Source organism: Triturus cristatus, chromosome 10 (assembly GCF_964204655.1).
Source record: "Triturus cristatus chromosome 10, aTriCri1.1, whole genome shotgun sequence".
NCBI classification, from domain to species: Eukaryota; Metazoa; Chordata; class Amphibia; order Caudata; family Salamandridae; genus Triturus; species Triturus cristatus.
In genome coordinates this window covers 788,369,860-788,392,419 of record NC_140593.1, presented here as the reverse complement: position 1 = coordinate 788,392,419, position 22,560 = coordinate 788,369,860, and the positions used below count along the sequence as shown (strand labels likewise).

The 22,560-nt window shown below is 51.1% G+C and overlaps 1 long non-coding RNA gene across 1 annotated transcript in view; it reads right to left on the bottom strand.

Annotated features, from left to right (window-relative positions):
* Nucleotides 1–22,560, bottom strand: part of LOC146790002 (uncharacterized) — a 529,013-nt gene that overhangs the window by 304,081 nt on the left and 202,372 nt on the right. Inside the window, exon 3 of the long non-coding RNA XR_014969890.1 lies at nt 20,316–20,339. This is a non-coding gene — a long non-coding RNA (uncharacterized LOC146790002). The remainder of the gene's footprint in view (nt 1–20,315; nt 20,340–22,560) is intronic.

Below are 22,560 nucleotides of genomic sequence, written 5' to 3'. Positions count from 1 at the left end.
ATCACTAGGGGTGTCCTCGCGTATACGTACACGTAGTGGTACGGGCCGTACACGCCCCTGTACGCTCCCTATCACCATGGGTGTCCTCGCGTATGCGTACACGTAGTGGTACGGGCCGTAAACGCGCCTGTACGCTCCCTATCACCATGGGTGTCCTCGCGTATGCGTACACCTAGTGGTACGGGCCGTACACGCGCCTGTACGCTCCCTATCACTACGTGTACGCATACGCGAGGACACCCATAGTGATAGGGAGCATACAGGCGCGTGTACGGCCCGTACCACTACGTGTACGCATACGCGAGGACACCCATGGTGATAGGGAGTGTACAGGCGCGTGTACGGCCCGTACCACTACGTGTACGCATACGCGAGGACACCGATGGTGATAGGGAGCGTAGAGGCGCGTGTACGGCCCGTACCACTACGTGTACGCATACGCGAGGACACCCATAGTGATAGTGAACGTAGGCACGCGTGTACGGGCCGTTGCTATGCATTTGGGGTGCCCAAGGGCCCCGGAACGCACCGTACCTGTGTGTGAAGCTCCAAATTACATAGGGGACACATGAGGGACAAGTATTAAGGCCTACATGCATGCTGGTTGTCATGGAGACCAAGATCAAATTTTGAATTTGTTCAGGAAGGTGCACAGCAGAAGTCAGTTGGAATGAATCTACTTTGTTGCAATGTGTTTGTGGGGCTGACATCATGCAGGAGAAAAAAATAGATTGAGAACCCACAGACTGCTAGGTTTGAAGGGATTGGAGGAAACATAGGATGCAAATGTGAGTGACCAATCACTCTGTACTCCTGTGCATGAGATGGGCCAGCAAGGCAGATATAAGGCAGCCAGGTCCCATGAGGGAGCACTTGCCTGCACATCTCTGTATTCCACGACCCTGCTGCTGCTACTGATTCCCTGGAACCATGTCAAGGGCTGTGGAGAGGTCACAGCCATTCACCCTGGAGGAGAACATGGCTTTGGTGGATGTGATCCTCCCACGGTACCCCATGCTGTATGGGCGGCCAGGTTGTCAGGTGAGTGCAGTGTCCACTGGCACAGACTGTGTCCATTTTTTGTGACTGTGACTTCTGCCATTGTGTCCAGGAGTGACACACATGCTATGTACAGTAGGGGGGGTCCCAGGGGGGGGAATGCCTGATGTCTCCCAGCAGTGCCCTGAGACAGGAGGGGTGGGTGCCTATCACTCCCAGCAGTGCCCTGAGACAGGAGGGGTGGGTGCAGAGTCCTCCCAGCAGTGCCCTGAGACAGGAGGGGTGGGTGCCTATCACTCCCAGCAGTGCCCTGAGACAGGAGGGGTGGGTGCCTATCACTCCCAGCAGTGCCCTGAGACAGGAGGGGTGGGTGCAGAGTCATCCCAGCAGTGCCCTGAGACAGGAGGGGTGGGTGCCTATCACTCCCAGCAGTGCCCTGAGACAGGAGGGGTGGGTGCCTATCACTCCCAGCAGTGCCCTGAGACAGGAGGGGTGTGTGCAGAGTCCTCCCAGCAGTGCCCAGAGACAGGAGGGGTGGGTGCCTATCACTCCCAGCAGTGCCCTGAGACAGGAGGGGTGGGTGCCTATCACTCCCAGCAGTGCCCTGAGACAGGAGGGGTGGGTGCCTATCACTCCCAGCAGTGCCCTGAGACAGGAGGAGTGGGTGTCTATCACTCCCAGCAGTGCCCTGAGACAGGAGGGGTGGGTGCAGAGTCCTCCCAGCAGTGCCCTGAGACAGGAGGGGTGGGTGCCTATCACTCCCAGCAGTGCCCTGAGACAGGAGGGGTGGGTGCCTATCACTCCCAGCAGTGCCCTGAGACAGGAGGGGTGGGTGCAGAGTCCTCCCAGCAGTGCCCCGAGACAGGAGGGGTGGGTGCAGAGTCCTCCCAGCAGTGCCCTGAGGCAGGAGGGGGGGTGCCTATCACTCCCAGCAGTGCCCTGAGACAGGAGGGGTGGGTGTGATGCACAGTGTGAGCCTGGATCATTGATTGTGTAGTTGCCCTCATTCCACCTGTGTCCTTTCAATGGCACGTACTGCTTTTGGCCTTCCCCCAGAGGATCATGTCCCTATGACAAAGGTGCAATGCGTTGGATGCATACTATGCCTTGTTGTAAACAGCAAATGTGTTCTAATCTGTGTCCTTGTGACATGTGCCAGGTGTATTGATGTAGTGTCACTTGTTCATCCTCACAGGTAGACGCCTCTGCCAAGGAGAAGATATGGCTGGACGCCGTCAGCGCCGTGAGGAGTGCGGATGGTCGGAAGCGGCGCCTGTCCCAGGTGAGGAAACGCTGGCAGGATATCCGGTGCTGGACGAGGAGGATCGCACAGGTCCTGCTGGGGGACTCACCTGAGAGCCATAAGAACCGCGGGCGCCGCCGTCTCTCCCACATCCAGAAACGTGTGCTGGCGGTGGTCTTTCCAGACTTGGACAGGTGCCTACAGGAGATGCAGCAGCCGGAAGGGGATAGGTACATGTGTGTTTGTTGTGTTTCACCAGCATTTGTAAGTGCACTGTTCCATGGATACACTTCCAGGGTTTATGGTGCTGTGCAGATCCTGTTACCCACAGTATTGCAGTGCTCTCCTGCCTCCCTTCCCCTCCTTGCAATGTGTTCCCTGGTCTGTGTGTAGTCACTCCATCACAAGGTTATGTAGCCTGACACCTTCTCCAAGTGTACAATGCCTGCAGCATCATGTGTGGGGGTGGTGTGTAACAGGTTTTGTGACCTTGCCTGTGCCCTGACCAGTTCTGGACAGGTGGGTTCCATGTCAGTTGGCACTAATGCTGATTCCAGACATGGGAGTTGATCTCTCGAGTGCGAGGCCTTCCAGCAGGCATGTCCCATGTGGTGGCCTGTGACATGATGTGCATGAGTGTGCGTTATGCATAGTGCAGGGATGTTAGCGTGTGTTGCAGTCATTCCCATTCAGGAGCATGGAGTTGTGTGGCCTCTACTGTCCCCAGGGGCATCTTTTCCTAGGTATCATGTGTGTAATCCGAGAATGTCGACAATCTCTGTGTCTACAGCATAGGTTGTGCTCTGTGCCATTGTCCCCTGGCACCATGTATATTGACGTGAGATGTATTACAAGTGTCCACTGTCCAGCCTGACCTGATTTTCCAAGTACATACTCACAGTGGCCATTGCCTGTGTGTCTTGTTGCAATCATCTGATGATGCCCATTTGTACATGATTATTTGGACAGGCACACCTTGGGTATTTTGTGTGCAATATTGAATTTTTGCATCCCATGTGTATTTCACCCAGACTAAGAGATGTAAGTGCTTCCTGTGTCTCCACAGATTTGTCTCATGTAGGGGGTGGGTGGTGATGGCATGGCCTACATGTCAAGACCTGTAATCTCCTTGCTAGGACTGGCCAGTGGGTGATGTTTGTCTGGACATACACTCAAGGTGCAGTGTGCCAGTCAGGTTGGGCATGTTATCAGTATTACCTATGCTGCATGTGCCTCTAGTTCCTGGATGTGGTCCCTGCTCATCCCTATTGCCTGCCACGCTGTGTGGTGCAGATGCAGTGCTGGATTGTCCCCAGGGCCTTGCTCCTCAGTCAAAATTCCATGTCATCTCATTTGCTATTGTGTCATGCTCTCCATAGTTTTTCCATGGCATGGTGGGTCACACAACTGTGTCTTGCAGGGCCTACATATGTACCTTTTTTTGTAGTTGTAACTCTTCCTTTGTTTCAGGCTATGCACTGTAACCTAAGTAGATTGGACTCATGTGACATATGTATACAGGTGTATGATTAATTTCTGTCTCTTCACCCTGCCCACAGCATCGTCGGGGGACACGGAGGGAGACATGGACACAGACGGCGCAGAGGGACCGAGCACCAGTGCCAGCGGTGACATCGTGCCTGGCACATCGAGTGGGACTGAGGCGGAGGAGAGTGAACCCGGGGACCTGTCGACTGGCACAACAGAGTATGAAGCTGACGGGTCCGAGGATGATCTCTCCGAGTGGGCGGTGGCTGCACCACCATCTGACAGCAGCCCTACATCTCGCACCGCCCCCTCCATTGGCATCAGCCGCCTCCCACGTGCTTGTGTCCCTTCCCAACGTGCCCGGTCACCACATGTCTCCTTCCTGCCAGGCACCGCACCCCCTGCCCCTGTCTCCACTGCTGCCGCCAATGCTGAGTCTGTGGACATCCAGCGGCAGTTGCAAATTGGTCAGACTGCGATCCTTAATGTCCTCCATGGCCACAGCCAGGTCCTCAACAACATGGAGGCATACTTGGAGGGCATTCATTCATCGCAGGCTGACCAACGCAACTTGCTGAGGTCCATAGACTCCACACTGACTGCAGCAGTGGGTCTCCTGCAGCGCTACATCCCACCCCCTACCCCTGCCCCTTCCACACTTCCCACTCCCATGCCTGTCCCACATACACCCAGACGTAAGCATGCACCCACCACAACAGACACAGGCACCACACCAGCAGGGAAGGTCCGCCACACACCTCCTGACACGCACACACAGGGTGAAGTAGGCACACCCACTGGGTCGGGGGGCAAACGTGTGACACACAGCCAGAGTGGGAGTCCGCATTCCACCCAATCCACTCCCTCCAAATCCCCTCCCCTCAGCTCTCCTGGCCACATCTCCCCTAAAGACCCCTTCATGGCCGCTCTGTCCCTGAGCCCCACCGTGACACCACCCTGCAAGCGGTCAAGGAAGTCCACGGTCAGGGTGCTTGAGTCCCCCCCCTGTCCACACCCTCCCCCAGTGGCGCTGCGACCCATCCCTCTGCCCCCCCCCCTCCTTGGGGCCTGTGGTTCCTTCCTTCGGGTGCAGGGGAGTCCCTGGAGGACCTTGCCGAGGTGTGCATCGCGCTCCTAGAATCCACCTTTGGCCCTGCCCCACCCCCTGTGGTGGAGTCCTCCATCCCTGCACCCACGTCGCCTACCCTTCGCCCTCCTGTCCCTGCGGTGCCTGTTCCTTCCCCCCCACATGATGCCCTCACCCCTGTGGAAGACAACGGCTTGTAACTGTGCAGGCAAGCTAGGGGAGACGCATCCCACTGTGTCCCCCATCCAGCTGTGACTCCTGGACTGCCCTATGGGCTTTGTAAATATTGAACTTACTACATGCCAGTTTTTGGATCATGCTGAATAAAGCTATTTATTTTTTGCCCTTGGAACACTCCTGCTTTGCTGGTATTGCTGTTGGTGGGGCTGCTACATGGTTGTGGGTGGTGTTCATGTGTTGGGTGTGTGGGAAATGTAGTAGTGTGCTGGTCATAGGGGGGACCCTGGGATCTGTGTGCCATCACACGGTGTTAGCTAGCTTTCTCCATTCATGTAAGCAGTTGCTGCATGGTGCAATTGTCCCAAGGTGTATTCCTTCCTCTGTGTACCTTGACTTCTTCCCTGCAGGGTGTCCCCTGACTTTAGCGCAGAGCTGTGTGTACATTAGCTGGGTGTGTGACGGAGTCCTTCAACTTTGCACATGCATGCTGAGCCATTCTCCACCTGCATCATTCGTGGCATCCTTGGTAGTCATTGTACTTGTGTATGTGGACTATTGACATGACTTCATGTGGACATGTTTTCTTTTTGGCCCTATGCATGCGTATACTCCCAGCCTCGCACACATGTGGTACATGTACTGCAGGGTCTTTGTGCACCTGACTGACATTTATGGGCATGGTATCTGTGGCTACTCCACCCTTTGCGTTCCATGGGCACTGCTGGGAGTGTTAGGCACCCACCCCTACTGTCTCTGGGCACTGCTGGGAGGACTCTGCACCCACCCCTCTCATGTCTGGGCACTGCTGGGAGGACTCTGCACCCACCCCTCTTATGTCTGGGCACTGCTGGGAGGACTCTGCACACACCCCTCCTGTGTCTGGGCACTGCTGGGAGGACTCTGCACCCACCCCTCTCATGTCTGGGCAGTGCTGGGAGGACTCTGCACCCACCCCTCTCATGTCTGGGCACTGCTGGGAGGACTCTGCACCCACCCCTCTCATGTCTGGGCACTGCTGGGAGGACTCTGCACCCACCCCTCCTGTCTCTGGGCACTGCTGGGAGGACTCTGCACCCACCCCTCTCATGTCTGGGCACTGCTGGGAGGACTCTGCACCCACCCCTCTCATGTCTGGGCACTGTTGGGAGGACTCTGCACCCACCCCTCTCATGTCTGGGCACTGCTGGGAGGACTCTGCACCCACCCCTCTCATGTCTGGGCACTGCTGGGAGGACTCTGCACCCACCCCTCCTGTCTCTGGGCACTGCTGGGAGTGATAGGCACCCACCCCTCTCATGTCTGGGCACTGCTGGGAGGACTCTGCACACACCCCTCCTGTGTCTGGGCACTGCTGGGAGGACTCTGCACACACCCCTCCTGTGTCTGGGCACTGCTGGGAGTGTTAGGCACCCACCCCTCCTGTCTCTGGGCACTGCTGGGAGGACTCTGCACCCACCCCTCCTGTGTCTGGGCACTGCTGGGAGTGTTAGGCACCCACCCCTCCTGTATCTGGGCACTGCTGGGAGGACTCTGCACCCACCCCTCTCATGTCTGGGCACTGCTGGGAGGACTCCGCACCCACCCCTCCTGTGTCTGGGCACTGCTGGGTGGACTCTGCACCCACCTCTCCTATTTCACAATATGTACGCTCATAACATACACGGATGTGGGTACGCTCCATGCATTGGAGGTGGGGGTACGTGTCATACTTACACTGTTGGGGTGGGGGGTACGCTCCTTGCATACGCGGGTGGGGGTACGTGTCGTACTTACACTGTTGGGGTGGGGGGTACGCTCCATACGTACGCGGGTGGGGGTACGTGTCGTACTTACACTGTTGGCATGGGGGGTACGCTCCTTGCATACGCGGGTGGGGGTACGTGTCGTACTTGCTCTGTTGGCATGGGGCGTACGCTCCATGCATACGCGGGTGGGGGTACGTGTCGTACTTACACTGTTGGGGTGGGGGGTATGCTCCATACGTACGTGGGTGGGGGTACGTGTCGTACTTACACTGTTGGTATGGGGGGTACGCTCCTTGCATACGCGGGTGGGGGTATGTGTCGTACTTACACTGTTGGAGTGGGGGGTACGCTCCTTGCATACGCGGGTGGAGGTACGTGTCGTACTTACACTGTTGGGGTGGGGGGTACGCTCCATGCATACGCGGGTGGGGGTACGTGTCGTACTTACACTGTTGGGGTGGGGGGTACGCTCCATGCATACGCAGGTGGGGGTACGTGTCGTTCTAACACTGTTGGGGTGGGGGGTACGCTCCATGCATACGCGGCTGGGGGTACGTGTCGTACATATCCGTCCCCACGCTATGTGATGCTTGTGCAGCCCGTCCCCAGGCCTTTGCCAAGTGGGTACGGGCCGTCCCGCCATTGTTGGGGTGACGTAGGTGTGGGCGTGGTATGACTCGTACCCACGCTCTTCAGGCGTGGGTACGGGACGTACCTGTCTGGTTGTGTTGCCGGTTCGTGTCGTCAAGAACTTCCGTTGTGGCGGTCGCTGGCTTAGCTGGACACGCCCCCACCCCCTCATAGTGACCAGGGCCTGAGGGTCAGGTATGTCCAGGGCATGTGTGCTGTGTGACTATGGTGGTGGTTTTGTGGCCTGCCCCTGGTCCTGGCCCCCCCCCTTTCCCCCCTCCCTTTGTTGTTCTGACCTTCTGCGGCGTCTGCGTCGTAACCTGTAGAGGAAGTCGACTGCTATGAGGGCCGGGATGACACGTAGGTTCGGGTCCATGTCTGTCCGTCGCGTACGGGTACTCCTTGTTCGCATCGTCCTGTCTGTCCGTCGCGTACTGGTACTCCTTGTTCGCGTCGTCCTGATTTCCCGGCAGTTTTTGGCTGCCGGCAGTTTTTGGCTGCCGGAAAATATTCACCGTGCGGGATGACGTCGGTGCGAATCGTAATTCCTGGTTCGTGAATGGCAGGCTGCGTGCGTCCCGACGTCAGGTCGGCGCTTTCCCGGATCGCATTTGTAGGTTTATTTTCGTCGGTCGGGGTTTTGTACGATTCGTACGGAAATCGTAATTCAATATTGGTATATTTTGACGACCGGGTACGCGTCGGACGGAGAATATGCTCCGTCCGACGGTTCGTACCCGGTTTTTACAGGATCGTGATCGGCACCTTTGTGTACTTCTAGGATAACTGTACTAGCTGCAGCTAAATAAATCTGATCTTCTAACGCCGACAGAGTGTCCCGTGTCTCTGTGTAGCTAAGCAGGTGAACTCCGGAGACTTGGGCGTACCCTGCGCCGCCAGGCCCAAAAGGTTCTGGTTCTTCAAGTCGGACCGAGTCACAAGAAAAAAGGTAAAAAAACATTTTAAAAAACAGGAAAAGGGGGCAAGGTAGAAACACCCCGACCCCGTATGCCAGCTCAGTGGGTCCCATAGGGACACCCAGGGCCAAAAAAAGCATTTTGGGATTTGCATTGGGTGTGTAAATCCAGCAAAAAATCAAAAGAAATTAATGCCTCCGGGTGGGCCAGGTTCCGAGGGCAATGACGTAAATTGATGTGGGGGACCAAGCAGGCCCCCGCAGCCCCAAGGACTGCCACCACCCGGGGCTTTGTTCATAAAATTTGGGGGCCTATGTGGGCCCCAAGCAGCCCCGGGGACCACCACTTCCCAGAGGCTTTAATTATTAAGGGCTGGGGCCACATGCCCCCCCCCCCAGCCCCAGGGACCATCACCATCCAGGGCTTTATTATTTTTTTAAATGCATGGGGGCTCCTGCCCCCAATGCAGCACAAGGGGACTGTGACCTCCCCGGGGCTATAGTCATTAAATAGGGGGCCACGCAGCCCCCCGCATCCCCAGGGACCCCCACCTCCCTGGGGCTATGTTTAAAAATGTAGTGTGGGGGCTCAGGCCCCCCACACTGCTCCAGGACAACCACCTACCCAGGGCTAGAGAGAAGATGGGAAGGGGGCCGCCTGGCCCCAGTCTAGGATCCCTTCATGGCCCTGGGGACCGCCATCCCCCAGGTCCGGGTCCAGCAAAGTCTCAGGGTGCCCACTTTTGGTTATTGCAGATTGCTATGGCATGGCAGGAGCACTGCTCCCACCATGCCCCATACCATAGCAAACACTACTTCGCTTCATGGAAGCGAGAGCATTGAAAATGCTCTCACTTCCATGAAGCAAAGCAGAATTACTTTTGGTCAACGGGAGCTGCATGTTAGCAGCTCCCTCTGCCCAAAAGCAATGCCGGCTCCAGAAGGAGGCGGGGAGCCAGCAAGGACCGCTGGGGGCCTTGGGGCTGCCCGTGGTCTCCAACGTTGTGGCCAAGACCCAGGGGATGGGCTCCTCAGGGTCGAAAATAGCCTGGGAGGAGGGGCCGCTTGGACCCCTTACCCATTTTAATTATTATTATTATTTTAAACATAATGCCTGGCCCCAGGGGATGGGGTCCCCAGGCTCAAAATTGGACTCAGGAGGGGGGGCATGTGGGCCCCACCAAATTTTATTTAAAAAAAAAGGTATGTCAGGCCCCTGGGGTTGGGATACCCGAGGCAAAATTGACACTGGGAAGGGGGGAAAGAAAGACAGAAAATGGCCCATAAAAACTAAAATGTAATAAGAAAGGCCTAGCCACAGGGGATGGGGTCCCCAGGCCGAAATTGGCCTCTTGAGGGGAGCTGCGTGCCTGCCTTCCTCTTTTATTTAAAATGGGTCACGCCTGGGGAATGGGGTCCCCGGAGCCCAAAATGGTCCAAGGAAGGGGGGCCACACAGCTTTCTAAAATAAAAAAACAAGAAAGTGGCAACGTGCTGAAGGCCCACCCCCTTTCTCCACTACTTTGCAAATGCACCTCCTCGCACACTCCTGGTTGGGGGATGAAGTCCCCTTCGTTCTTGAAGGTCCTTAGGGCTAACTAGCTGTTACCTCCATTAAGCCCCACATAGTGTACAATCTGAGAAGTGGTAGGATGCTGTGAGAAGATGGCCTGATATATGCTGTTCACTAGTTATAGTGGGCACCTTGTATCAGTCCAAACAACCCCTTATTGGTTATAGGTTAAAGACAACCTTTATTGAAAGCTATCCTTGTGGTAGCTATGGAGAACAGCCTTCAGGCTAAGTCTTGAAGGAATGTAAAGCAGCTTGTTTTACCAGTCTATAATCTGTTGAGTTCCTAAAAGAAAGATATCCACACCAGATATATATATAAAATATATGTTTTATTACTAAAAACACCCTCCTAGTCTCTTTATGAGACTAGAGGTCAAAACACATAAGTTACACTTCAATAATCACAGTAAAATAGCACAAATACACGTCAGGCCCTAGGGGCGAGCCAAACCATATACTAAAATAGTGGTATAAGAACCACGACTTAACTAGACACAAGGTCTAGAGCCTGTAGAATTGCTGGGACCCCAAGGAACCACCCAAGGTAGTGACACAGGGGACCCATGGGGCCGTGTGCAGTGTGTGAACACAGCCGCGAGCTCCCGTTAGCTTCTATGGGGAAAGTCACGGTTAGATTTTTAAAGATTAAGGACACTTAGAAATGAGTCAGGACCAAACCCTTTTGGACTTAGGAAGTTCTAGGGCTAGCACCCACGGGACACTGGACTACTCGTGTTACCTCACCGAGAGAAGCCGGGTGCATAGGTGTCGGGTCACGTCGTCGATTTCAATGGGAGATGGCGAAGAAGTGCTGCTGTCGGGAAGTTGCGAAGTGTCCAAAGAGATCCAAGCCTGGAACGAAGATGAGAAGAACCTGAAAGCAGAGGGGATAGAGTCTGGGTCACTAGCCAGTGACCAGGAAGGTGATGAGGAGATGCCCACCGATGTTGGGTGATTTCAGGTGAAAGAGGTGTAGCTTGACTCTTCATCCACGAGGACCAGGAGGTGTCGAGGACAACCAGGAGCTGGGATCAAACTCTCCCACATACTTTGTCGAGTGATGCAGCAACAGTGCCCGGATTGGACACAACAAGCCTTGGCAACGGCAACCCACGCAGAAACGAGAAAGATGCTTTGGTGCAGACCAGCAAGGTCTGTGGGACTCACCAATTGGTTGGGAGTCAGGGCACGTCTGGAGCAACCAGGGAAGCCCAAGGAAATACAAAGTTATCCCCTCAGGGTCCCAACAGTCAACGGACTAGGGATCGCAATGGGACCTCAAGACAAAACACAAAATGGCGGCCCAAGGGTCATTCCGAATAACCAGGCCAACAATCTTTGGTGGATTCAGTGCTCGAGGTGGGGGCTACAAGTTAGCTCAAGCATGACTTCAAGAGACGTCGAGAAGTCAATGTACTTGCAAAAGTGCAGGGTGACCAGGAGTTCCAGTTAAACGCTACTCAAGAGGGCTGCGGGTCTCAGCTTTGCTAGGGATTCGGGTCGGCCTCTGAGATGTCTAGGAACCCTCTTCCTGGGCTGCAAATACTTCGGAGTCTGGCGGGAGCTTCGATAATGCAGACAGGCAAATTGCTTCTTTGGTGCCTGCCAAGCAGGGGAGTCACTCCTTGACCCCAAGGGAGATTTCTTCAGTCCTCTGGTCTTAAGCAGAGCGTCGAAGGTCCAGGATTCGGCTTCAGAGTTTCGTCCAGGGTAACCTAAAGTTCTGGTTACAGAGGTTCCTTACTTATACCTAAGGAAGGGGTTGGACTAGCTCTGGGGACCCAACTATGGGAGAGTTTGGAAAGTGAGGTGGCTACACCCAGTTACTTTGTCCAGTTTCGTGCCAGAGCAGGGGCTGGAAGCCCCTGAACCGGTTTGAGCTGGACTATGCACAGGGACTCCAAATGTGCCCCCAGTGCTGGACTTCAATGCACTCAGAGAGTGCTCCCACCCAGCCCCAATACACATAAGCCTGTCTGGGAGGTGGTTACACCTCCCTGTGACAGGAAACCTATTGTCCAGGCCTCCCCTGCCTGAGTTTCGGTCAACAGCAGGAGGCCAGACCCGTGTCTGTGGCTGCAGCATCCATTTTGTGATGCCAGGGCTCTATTAAGTTCCTACCGGGTATACCAGTGCTGTCATGTCTCTCCCTCTAGAAGGGTGGGATCATACTCTGGGGGTATGATTCCAAGGTGTTTGACACCAAACATGACATGTTTACATGCAGCCAGTCCAAAGTTAGCTTTTACCGTTTAGTTATAATGCACTTAAGAGTATATGGTCAGGCTGCACTACAAACAGCATCAGAGAAGGGTCTCCGAATGCTGCAGAGGGGCTCTGCTCATGCAGGGGCACCCTCTCACATAAGAACCAAGCACTCTGCCTTCAGGATTGATAAGGCCTGACATAGGAGTGACTTATAGGTTTATATGTGTGTATATATATAGTGATATAGTTAACCTATATCACAGTAAGGGGTTCATGCACCACCTTAACCAGGCTGCAGTAGCAGACCTGTTGTGTTGTGAGAAGTTGGCCTGGTATATGCTGTCCACTACTTAAAATGGGCACCCTGTACCAGTCCAAACAACCCCTTATGGTGATAGGTTAAAGACAACCTTTATTGAAACCTATCCTAGTGGTAGCTATGGAGAGCAGCCTTCAGGCTAAGTCTTGAAGGAATGTAAAGCAGCTTGTTTTACCAGTCTATTATCTCTTGAATGACCAAATGAAAGGACAACCACACCAGGTATATATTCAAAATATATGTAGTTAAGATGAAACACACCCCTCTAGTCTCTTTATGAGGCTGGAGTTCAAAGTACTTAAGTAACAAGTCAGTATTCAACAGTAAAAGCACAAATACACGTTTGGGCCCTAGGGGCGTACCAACCCATATACTAATAGTGTGGTATAAGAACCACGACTGAACTAAACACAAGGCCTAGAGCCTTTAGAAGTGCTTGGGCCCCAAGGAACCACCCAAGGTAGTGACGTAGGGGACCCACGGGGGACACGTGCAGTGTTAGAACACAGGCGTGAATCGCTGTTAACTTCTATGGGGAAAGTCGCGGTTGGAAAATTACAAGTTAAGGACACTTAGAGGACGATTGCAAGCAAACCCTTTTGAACTTAGAGGTGTCTAGGGCCAACACCCACTGGAGCATCGGAGTACACATGTTACCTCATCCACGGAAGCCGGGTGCATAGGTGTCTTTTGGTGTCGGGTCGCGGCGTCGTTTTCAATGGAAGCTGGCAAAGAAGTGCTGCTGCCGTGAAGAGGAGAAGTGTTCGAAGAGATACAAGCCTGGATCGAGGATGGAAGGAACCTGAAAGTAGAGGGGACAGAGTCTGGGTCACTTACCAGTGACCAGGGGCACGATAGTCCAATGCCCACAGATGTCGGGTGCTTCAAGTGTGTTGACGGGTGTCTTGACTCTTAAGCCACGAGGTCCAGGAGGCGTTGACGATGACCAGGAGCTGGATTTGAGCTGTCGAAGTCTGACGAGTGCTGCAGTCTCGGCAACCAGAATGGACCAAACAAGCCTTGGCAACAGCAAGTCAAGTGGAAATAGAAGAAAGATGTTGGTGCTAGACCAGCAAGGTCTGGTGGACTCACCCAGCAAGGGTAAGTCAGGGCACATCTGGAGCAACTAGGGAAGCCCAAGCAGAAAAGGAGTTGCCTTAGTGGTGACCCACTAGCCAACGGGCTAGCAATCGTGAAGAAGCCTCAAGCAGGCGCACTGGAAACTGGCCCACGGGTCACTCGTGGAGTGGAGGCCAGAGATCCTCCGTGCAGTCGGTGCTCAAGGATAGGGCTACTCAGAGCCCAAAGCACAACTTCAAGGAAGCCCAGGAAGATCATGTACTGGCAAACGTTTACTGTGTCCAGGGGTCACGGTTCCACGTCACCCACGAGAGCCACAGGCCTCAGCTTTGCTCTGGACTCAGCGTAGCCTCGGGAAAGTCTGGAAATCTACCTCTGGTGATGCAAAGACTTCGGCATCCGGCGGGAGCTTCAGAGTTGCAGACCGGACAGTTGCTTCTTTGGTGCCTGCCAAGCAGGGGAGTCACTCCTTGACCCCAAGGGAGATTTCTTCAGTTTTCTAGTCGAAATAGAAAATCGAAGGTCCAGGATATATGTTGCAGAGTTTCGGCCAGGGTAATACAAAGTCTCAAGGACTGGGTTCCCATACTTATACTAAGTTTGGGGGGTTGGACATACTCTAGGGACCCACCTATGGGAGGGTTTGGAAAGAGGGGTGGTTACACCCATTTGCTTTGTCCAGTTGCGTGCCAGAGCAGGGGCAGGTAGCCCCTGCAACCGGTTTCAACTGGACTATGCACAGGGACACCAAGTGTGCCCCCAGTGCAGGACTTCAAAGCACCAGAGTGCTCCGGCCCAGCCCCAATACACATCTGCCTGTCTGAGGAGGTGGTTACACCTCCCTGTGACAGGAAACCTATGGTCCGGGCCTCTCCTGCCAGAGTTTCGGTCAGCAGCAGGAGGCCAGACCCGTGTCTGTAGTAGTGGCATGCATTTTATGATGCCAGGGCTCTAGAAAGTCTTTACCGGTTAGACCAGTGCATACATGTCTCTCCCTCTAGAAGGGTGGAATGCTACCCCCCACCAGAACTGGTGGGGGGGGGGGTAGTATTCCAAAGTGTTTGACACCAAACACAACACGTTTCCGTGCAGCCAGTCCAAAGTTAGCATTTACCGCGAGGTTATAATGCACTTAAGAGTATATGGCGAGGCTGCACCACAAACAGCATCAGAGGAGGTACTCCGAATGCTGCAGAGGGGCTCTGCTCATGCAGAGGCACCCTCTCACATAAAAACCAAGCACTCTGCCTTCAGGATTTTTAAGGCCTGCCTTAGGAGGGACTTATAGGTTTTATATTTGTGTGCAATGGTAGTGATATAGGTAGCCTATACCACAGTAAGGGGTGCATGCACCACCTTACCCAGGCTGCAGTAACAGACCTGTGGTGTCATTTTGGAGTGATTCCCAGGGGTGGCATAATACATGCTTCAGCCCCTGGTAGGCCTCTGAGGTACCTATGCCCTGGGTACATAGTATACCATATACTAGAGACTTATAAGTCACTCCAGAATCCAATTAGAGATGTACCTAATGTACATGGAAACCATTTTAGAGAGAAAGCAGCTAGACTGGGGTTCTGATTAGCAGGGCCACAGCCAGACTAAGGTCGAAAACAGTGAAAAACCAGCAAATAGTGGGGGTACCCATGTGAAGCAGATCCTACTCTCCTACAACCTCTCTTCTCTCTTTCTGCACCTCACACACCTCTCTTGCTACTTTTTGCAACTCTCTTGCTTCTTTCTGCAATTCTCCTGCTTCTTTCTGCATCTCTCTTGCCTCTTTCTGCACTTCTCTTGCTTCTGTCTGCACCTTTCTTCCTCTTTCTGTACTTCTCTTGCCCCTTTTTGTACCTTTTTTCCTCTTTCTGCACCTCTCTTGCTCCTTTCTGCACCTCCCTTGCTTCGTTCTACACTTGTTTTACCTCTTTCTGCCCTTCTCTTGCCTCTTTCTGCACAATTTTTCCTCTTTTTGCTCCTCTCTTGCACCTTTCATCTCTTCCCTTGCTTCTTTCTGCACCTTTCTTCCTCTTTCTGCACTTCTCTTGCCTCATTCTGCACTTCTCTTGCCTCATTCTGCACTTCTCTTGCTCCATTCTGCACCTTTCTTCCTGTTTCTACACTTCTCTTACCTCTTTACAGGGACGTTATAGTTAGGAATTTGCATTTAAAAAACGTATCTAATTCACTGAAAAAAAAACACAGGTCCCAGGGACGTTATAGTTAGAAATTGGCATTTAAAAAGCCTTAGATATTCACTGGAAAACACCACTAGGTAGTTTACAGTTAGGACCTGATTTCTATTCAACAGCTGTTTTTTATTTGCCAGTAACTTTGGCATTGTTTGAATAATCTTCATGAAATTTTCAAAACTAATTTGATGCTCACTACAGCTGCTGTTTAGAAAACGTCTCGGTGATCAGTCAAGTAGGGGCCCAAGAAAACACTTTTTCCCTGGGCTAATTTCCATAGGATACTTTAGACAGGGCTACAGCGCCAACTGCTGAACAGAATTACACCATATTTGGCAGAAAGGTAGCTCTTGGTTCAGAAAGCTTGTATAAGCTTTATTCAACAGAAATGTCATAAAAGCTAGAAGGATACATAAAAAAAGAATAATGCAAACATACAACGTCCTAAACTTATATAGGCAGGCAATACAACATAATAGCCCATTGGGCCCTTAGCACAAGAATACATTTGTCATATTCAAATAATTAAAAATTCATACGTCAAATAAAAATGTACAATTAAGACATCAGACAAAAATATAGAATAAAATAAGGGTAAGAACAGATAACATTTCATCTTAGTAACAAGCATTAATAGTGTTTGTAGTTAGTTCTTAATTTGCTGAAGAATTTTGAATTTTTCCTAAGATAGCAGCAAAAAATAACAAATAAAGTGCATGTGCGTGGGAAATAGTTTTTGTGTTTGGCTGGACAAACTTGGTGTCGTGGCACAATTTGTCCAAACCTTGTTCAAATTAAATTAAAGCTGTGCCACTCTTGAAAAAACTTCCCACCTGATAAGCCATGCCTGGCCAAGAAACTTTGTTACACAACAAGCAAAAGGAGGTCTGGAATCAGACCTAAGAATGCACAGAGCTGTATGGTAATCCTGTGTGCCCAATTGCTGACAAATCAATTTGAACCATTTAGCCCGCGGGATGTTATATGCCGGGCATGCAAACATTACATGAGCAATGCTTTCTGTTGGTGCTCTGCAGCATGGACAGTCTTTTGATGTGCCATTTGATGGTTGTTTCATGGACAGGGAGAGTACCAAACCTGAAAAGTATATACAACATCCTGTCCCTGGGGACCTGGATTATATCAAGAAAGGGCTCAAAATATCCAGCTTGTTTGTGTGAAGAAAATTCCATTGTTAGTTTGCCCACATTAGGTTTACAGCTCTCCTGTTGGTCAACTCACTCCCAATAGAGTCACTTAAGCTCATCTCTGCTTGGGGAATACATGATGTTATCATGCAGTCCTTTTCCCCGCACGGAATTACAACGCGGTCGTTACAACGACTGTGTTGTAATTCCGCATAACATTACCCCACAAGTCATAACAAGGACTTGTGGAGGGGGGGCGCTGGATGTTGGAATAGTATAATTTACTGTTCCAACTCCAGTCTTTGCGGGCAGTAGGGAAGGTGTTGGATTTTAAATCCAACACCTTCTCCCCTCTCCGCAAGTCGTTGTTCTGACTTTCGGAGTAAAGGTATGCGGAATTACAATGCGGTCGTTGTAACGACCGTGTTGTAATTCCCTGTGCGGAAAAGGTTTCGTAGTAAACATTGTTTACCCTCCTTGGGGGTTCTTGGCTATCCCAATGAGCTTGGAGTCCAATAACTGTCAGTGTTTTTTTTCTTGGAAATCTAGCCTATTTTGCAGCCGGTTTCTAGGCGGATGATCTCGGTGAGAGCTTCAGCATAGGGAAGAAGCTCTGGGGTCCGCCTAATGTGGGCCCAAAAAGGTAATGGACGTAACCTGGCTACATCTCCAATAAACCGCCCGCCCATATCCAGCAGAAGAGGGGTGAGAGGGATGTTTTTAGATAACATCACAAAATCTCTAAAAAATCTATGCTTGGATCTGCAAAGGTCATCGAGCTTGTCAAATCCCCAGACCTCTGCTCCGTAAAGAGCAGAGCTAACTGCTTTGGTGTCATAAACTTGGAGGGCAGGGGCTACCTGCCTGGTATGTGAGAGAAGGTTTTCTTTCCCTATTGCTCCAGTCACTCATTTGTGCCCCAGCAGCATCTATGCTAAGTGGGGCCACCAGGATATTTTCTCAGAGAGTCTGACACCTAAGTAATCATAAGTGTCTACCCTTTCCAGGGATGCCCCACCCAGCAGAGGGCTAATCCTATATGTCTTGTGGCAGTTGAAAGCCATAAATTTGGTTTCAGAGCTGTTTATGATCAGCCCCCAGTTGTCACAAAAAAGTTGGAATCTATTTAGTAGACGTTGTAACCCAACTGGGGTCTTCAATATCAATAGGGTATCATCTGTGAACAACAAGGTTGGTACCTTGTTACCCCCCAAGGTAGGCAAGTCTGCAGGAAATTCTTGGAGAAAGGTAACCACCCCGTTCACATTAAGGGAGAATAGGTTTGGGGCTAGAACACAGCCCTGTTGAACTCCTCTGTTGACAGGGATGCACTCTGTTAGTTGTCCTTGCACCCCCCATCTTACCTGGGCAAAATTGTCCTCATGCAGCTGGATCAGCAGCATAAGGACAAAGGGGGGATGCCCATCCCTCCAAGCGTCGTCCACAGTTTAGATCTAGGGACCAGGTCAAAGGCAGTCTTCAAATCGATAAATGCGAGATAAAGACTGCCCTTGCCTATCACCACTACCTTCCAGTAAATAAGGAGGAGTCAAAACACCTGATCCATGGTCCCAGTCTTTGACCTAAATCGGGCCTGGAACTGGGAGAGGATGGTTTCATCCTCAGTCCATGACTGTATCCTATGCAGAAGGACCTGGCCGAAGACCTTCTGCATAGCATCAATAAGGCTAAGTGGTCTATAGTTGGAAGGATCATCCCTAGCACCCTTTTTATAGATGGGGACCACCTCAGCGCCCTCCATGACTCTCGGACCGAGGCTCCATTAGAAATTGCGTTTGCTAGGAGTAAGATGCAACATGCCCAGTTGGAAGGATCAGCCAGGAAGAGATCACCTGGCAAACCCTCTTGTCCCGCTGCTTTAGGTAGGCACTATTTTGCTTATCGCAGCTTCTATCTCCACCAAGTTAAAGACCTCAACTTCTGCAAAAAGCCTGTTTGAGTCATCTGGATCCACAGATGGGATATCCTCTGGCATTGAATAGAGCTTCCTAAAGGGATCATACCATGCCTGGTGTGTAATATGGTTTGCAGGACAGCATGCACCAGATTTGCTCCCCCAGGTGACCAATCTCCCAAACAGGTTAGCATCTTTAGATGAACATGCTTCTTTAATCTGTTGCCAGCATGATTTGTCCCATTCTATCTTTGCCTCCTGCCCTGTATGATTTTCTAGTGGTTCAGAAAGCACTCTTTTAGTTAAATGGTGTAAATCAGTTCAGTAGTTGCTGAGAAATGTAAAGATTTCTCAGATATCCAACTGTGGCCAGGGTGGATCTGGAACCCCTCCCGATCTCATGCCTGGGGTCTGCTTGCTGCCAACTGAGTCACAAGAAGAAACATTAAAAAAAAGAAAGGGGGGAAACATGCTGATCCCCTAGGCCCGTTCATGGGGTCCCCCATGGGCTCCCAATGCCCAATAAAGCATTTAAAAAAAAAAAACCTTTGGCGGGAGTCACGTTGGATCAGTGAATCCGGCTGAAAATAAACAAAGTACGGTCTCCCACACTTCATATAGTTTAGGCCCCCGGGTGATCCAGGTCCTCGGGGCAATACAGAGTAATGATGTGGGGACCCGGTTATGTCCCCTACAGCCCTGGGGACTGCCACCTCCCGGGGGCTGATTCAGTGAAATCCATGGGGCCCACGAGGCCCCCCCACTGCCTCAAAACTGCCACCTCCTTGGAGCCTTATTAAAACATAATGCTTGGGGGCTCCAGCCCCCCACACAGCCCCGGGGACCACCACCTCCATGGGGCTATATTAAATAAAAATGCATTGGGGTGCTCCAGCGTCCCCATGCAGCCCTGGTGTCAGGCCTCCAGGCCCGTCAATGGAAATTGTTTGCACTGTACAAGCCAGCAAAATCTTCAAGAAGAGAAATGGCTGATTGGGGAGGTACACCTGGAACAGGTTGTAGCACAAAAGGAATCCCAAGATGGCTACCGAACCTCCAAACAGATACGTGGTCTAGTTGTTTTTCATATCGAGCGTTTTTGGAATCTTGGTGAAGCGGACGGTTCTTTCAAATTGTGCACTTCACTGAAGCAATTCACCTCACTGCTACCTTATTGCCTGTGCTCTGTTGTAATCCTTCGGGTTACTTAGATTATCGGTGGTTTAGTTGGCGTTTGGTTCCTTCCGTCCTAGTACCCGTCGGGTCTAGGTTATCTCCTGTGCTTTCTGACGCGGAGCCTGCACACTCAGCCTACGGCAAGAATGAGGTTTGTGGGCGTATAGTTCTCATCAGAACTCCTCCTCTATTATCTGGCGTCCATTGAAACGTCCTCCTGGAGGAAGGATGTCAAGGGGCGTCAGTCGGCGAAGTTCCCAGTGGAAGAGAGAGAAAATCACTCACAGCTAAGTGGCTTGGCAATACAAGTAGCGTGAATAACCAATTGTATCACCTAGTCTCTTGAGGCATAAAACAAAAAAACTGTTGTATATAAATGTACAGAAGAAAAAATACAGTTAAAAACAAAAGACTTACCTTCGGTGGCAAATCTTATATAACCTGTTGAAAAGAAAAGATAACACAAGTGATAAAAAATGATATTGGGAATGAATTTAAAGTTTCAGTGAATAAGAAGAAAGACATATAAGACTGAGAAAGATTAAGAAAGTCTTTTAGGAGATAGAGGTAGGTTATTCTACATAATAAAAGCATTAGAAATAAAAGCTGACTAGGAAAAGAGAATTATGAAAGATAACTATTGTGTGTTTAGTTCCTTTAGAGCTCTCGCCTAAAAGCAACACAGAAAATAACATACTAGTGTAAAAGTGCAAGAAACAGAATACAAGAACAGAAGAGAGACTCAGTATCCAGGAAGTTTGGATAGGTTTAGACGTTGAGAGAAGAACAATATTAAGTAAGATAGTAGAGATAGATTAGGAGTGACGGTAACTCTCATGTTTTAGTTTTCTAGGTTTCCTCTACCACAACACTATGAAGAACGAGGCTGAATAAGAGAGAGAGGACAGAAGCCAGAATTCCAGGACAGTCTCTTCATATTTGTTATTTTGTCCAATTCCCCCTTCCCCCTTGGGGGTCTGTTGGAGACTAGATTAATATCAGTCTCCGAAGTATCTCTGAGGGGGTGTTGGGAAATAGCGACTTCTTTTCCTGTGCAAGTTCCTCTCCTTTACAGAGTGAAGTGCCCACATTTTATACTTGCACCGGAACAGAATGGTCGAAGGAATTGATTTACAAACCCTAAGTGCATTCCTGGAAGCTTTTCAAACGGAGCTAGTTGCAGTTAGAAAAGAAAAACAAACTCTCAGACAAGAAGTAATAAGTTCTATGAAAGAAACAGCATAGTTAACCTTGAGAGTGGGACAACAAGCTAGCTCTGGTAAAGAAGCAATAGGGTCTTCCCCCAAGAGTTCAAATAGGTTAACTACGCAAGTGGCACACTCATTGCCCCCTGTTATATTGTTGGCCCCTCCAGAACGTTTTAGTGGAGACCCACAAAAGGCACGACTATTCCTCACACAATGCTCTTTGCATTTCATGTGCCGTCCTTCAATTTTCCCTGACATGCAATCCAGAGTGGCGTTTATCTTATCATACCTAAGCAGTGATGCGGCTGTAGGAGAGTAGGATTTGCTTCACATGTTTACCCTCACTTTTTGCTGGTGTTTCACTGTTTTTCGACTGTAGTCTGGTTGGGACCCTGCTATTCAGGGCCCCAGCCTAGCTGCTTCCTCTCTAAATTGATTGCATGCACTTTAGGTACACCACAGATTGGATCCTGAAGTATCCTTGTGAGTCCCTAGTATATGGTATATTATGTACCCAGGGCATAGGTACCCCAGAGGTCTACCAGGGGCTGAAGCATGTATTATGCCACCACTTGGGAAGTCACCCAAAATGACACCACAGGTCTGCTACTGCAGCCTGGGTAAGGTGGTGCATGCACCCCTTACTGAGGTATAGGTTAACTATACCTCACCCATCACTGCACATACAAACCTATCAGTCACTCCTATGGCAGGCCTTAACAACCCTGAAGGCAGAGTGCTTGGTTATATGTGAGAGGGTGCCCAGGCATGAGCTGAGCCCCTCTGCAGCCTTCGGAATCTCTTCTCCGGGGTTGTCAGTGGTGCAGCCTGACCATATACTCTTAAGTGCATTATAACTAAATGGTAAATGCTAACTTTGGACTGGCTGCACGGAAACATGTTGTGTTTGGTGTCTAACACCTTGGAATCATACCCCCATACCAGTAACTGGTGTGGGAGTATGATCCCACCTTTCTAGAGGGAGAGACATGGCAGCATTGGTATACTCGGTAGCAATCTAATAGAGCCCTGACATCACAAAATGGATGCTGCAGCCACAGACACAAGTCTGGATTCCTGCTGCTGATCAAAACTCCAGCAGGGGAGGATGGATGATAGGTTTCCTGTCACAGGGAGGTGTAACCACCTCCCAGACTGGCTGATGTTTATTGGGGCTTGGTGGGAGCACTCTCTGAGTGCTTTGAAGTCCTGCACTGGGGGCTCATTTGGTGTCCCTGTGCATAGTCCAGCTCAAACCGGTTCACCAAGATTTGATAGAGTCATAGTTGAAAACAGTAAAATTACAGAAGGGCCATCAGGCACAGAGCCCATGCAAATTGGAACAATAAGAGGCCCATTAACGAAGAAGGACAAAAGAAGAGTCAACAACTTGTGTTTGTAATGCGGTTTAAACGGTCACTTCGTGAGAGGTTGCCCAAAGAAGCCAAAAATCT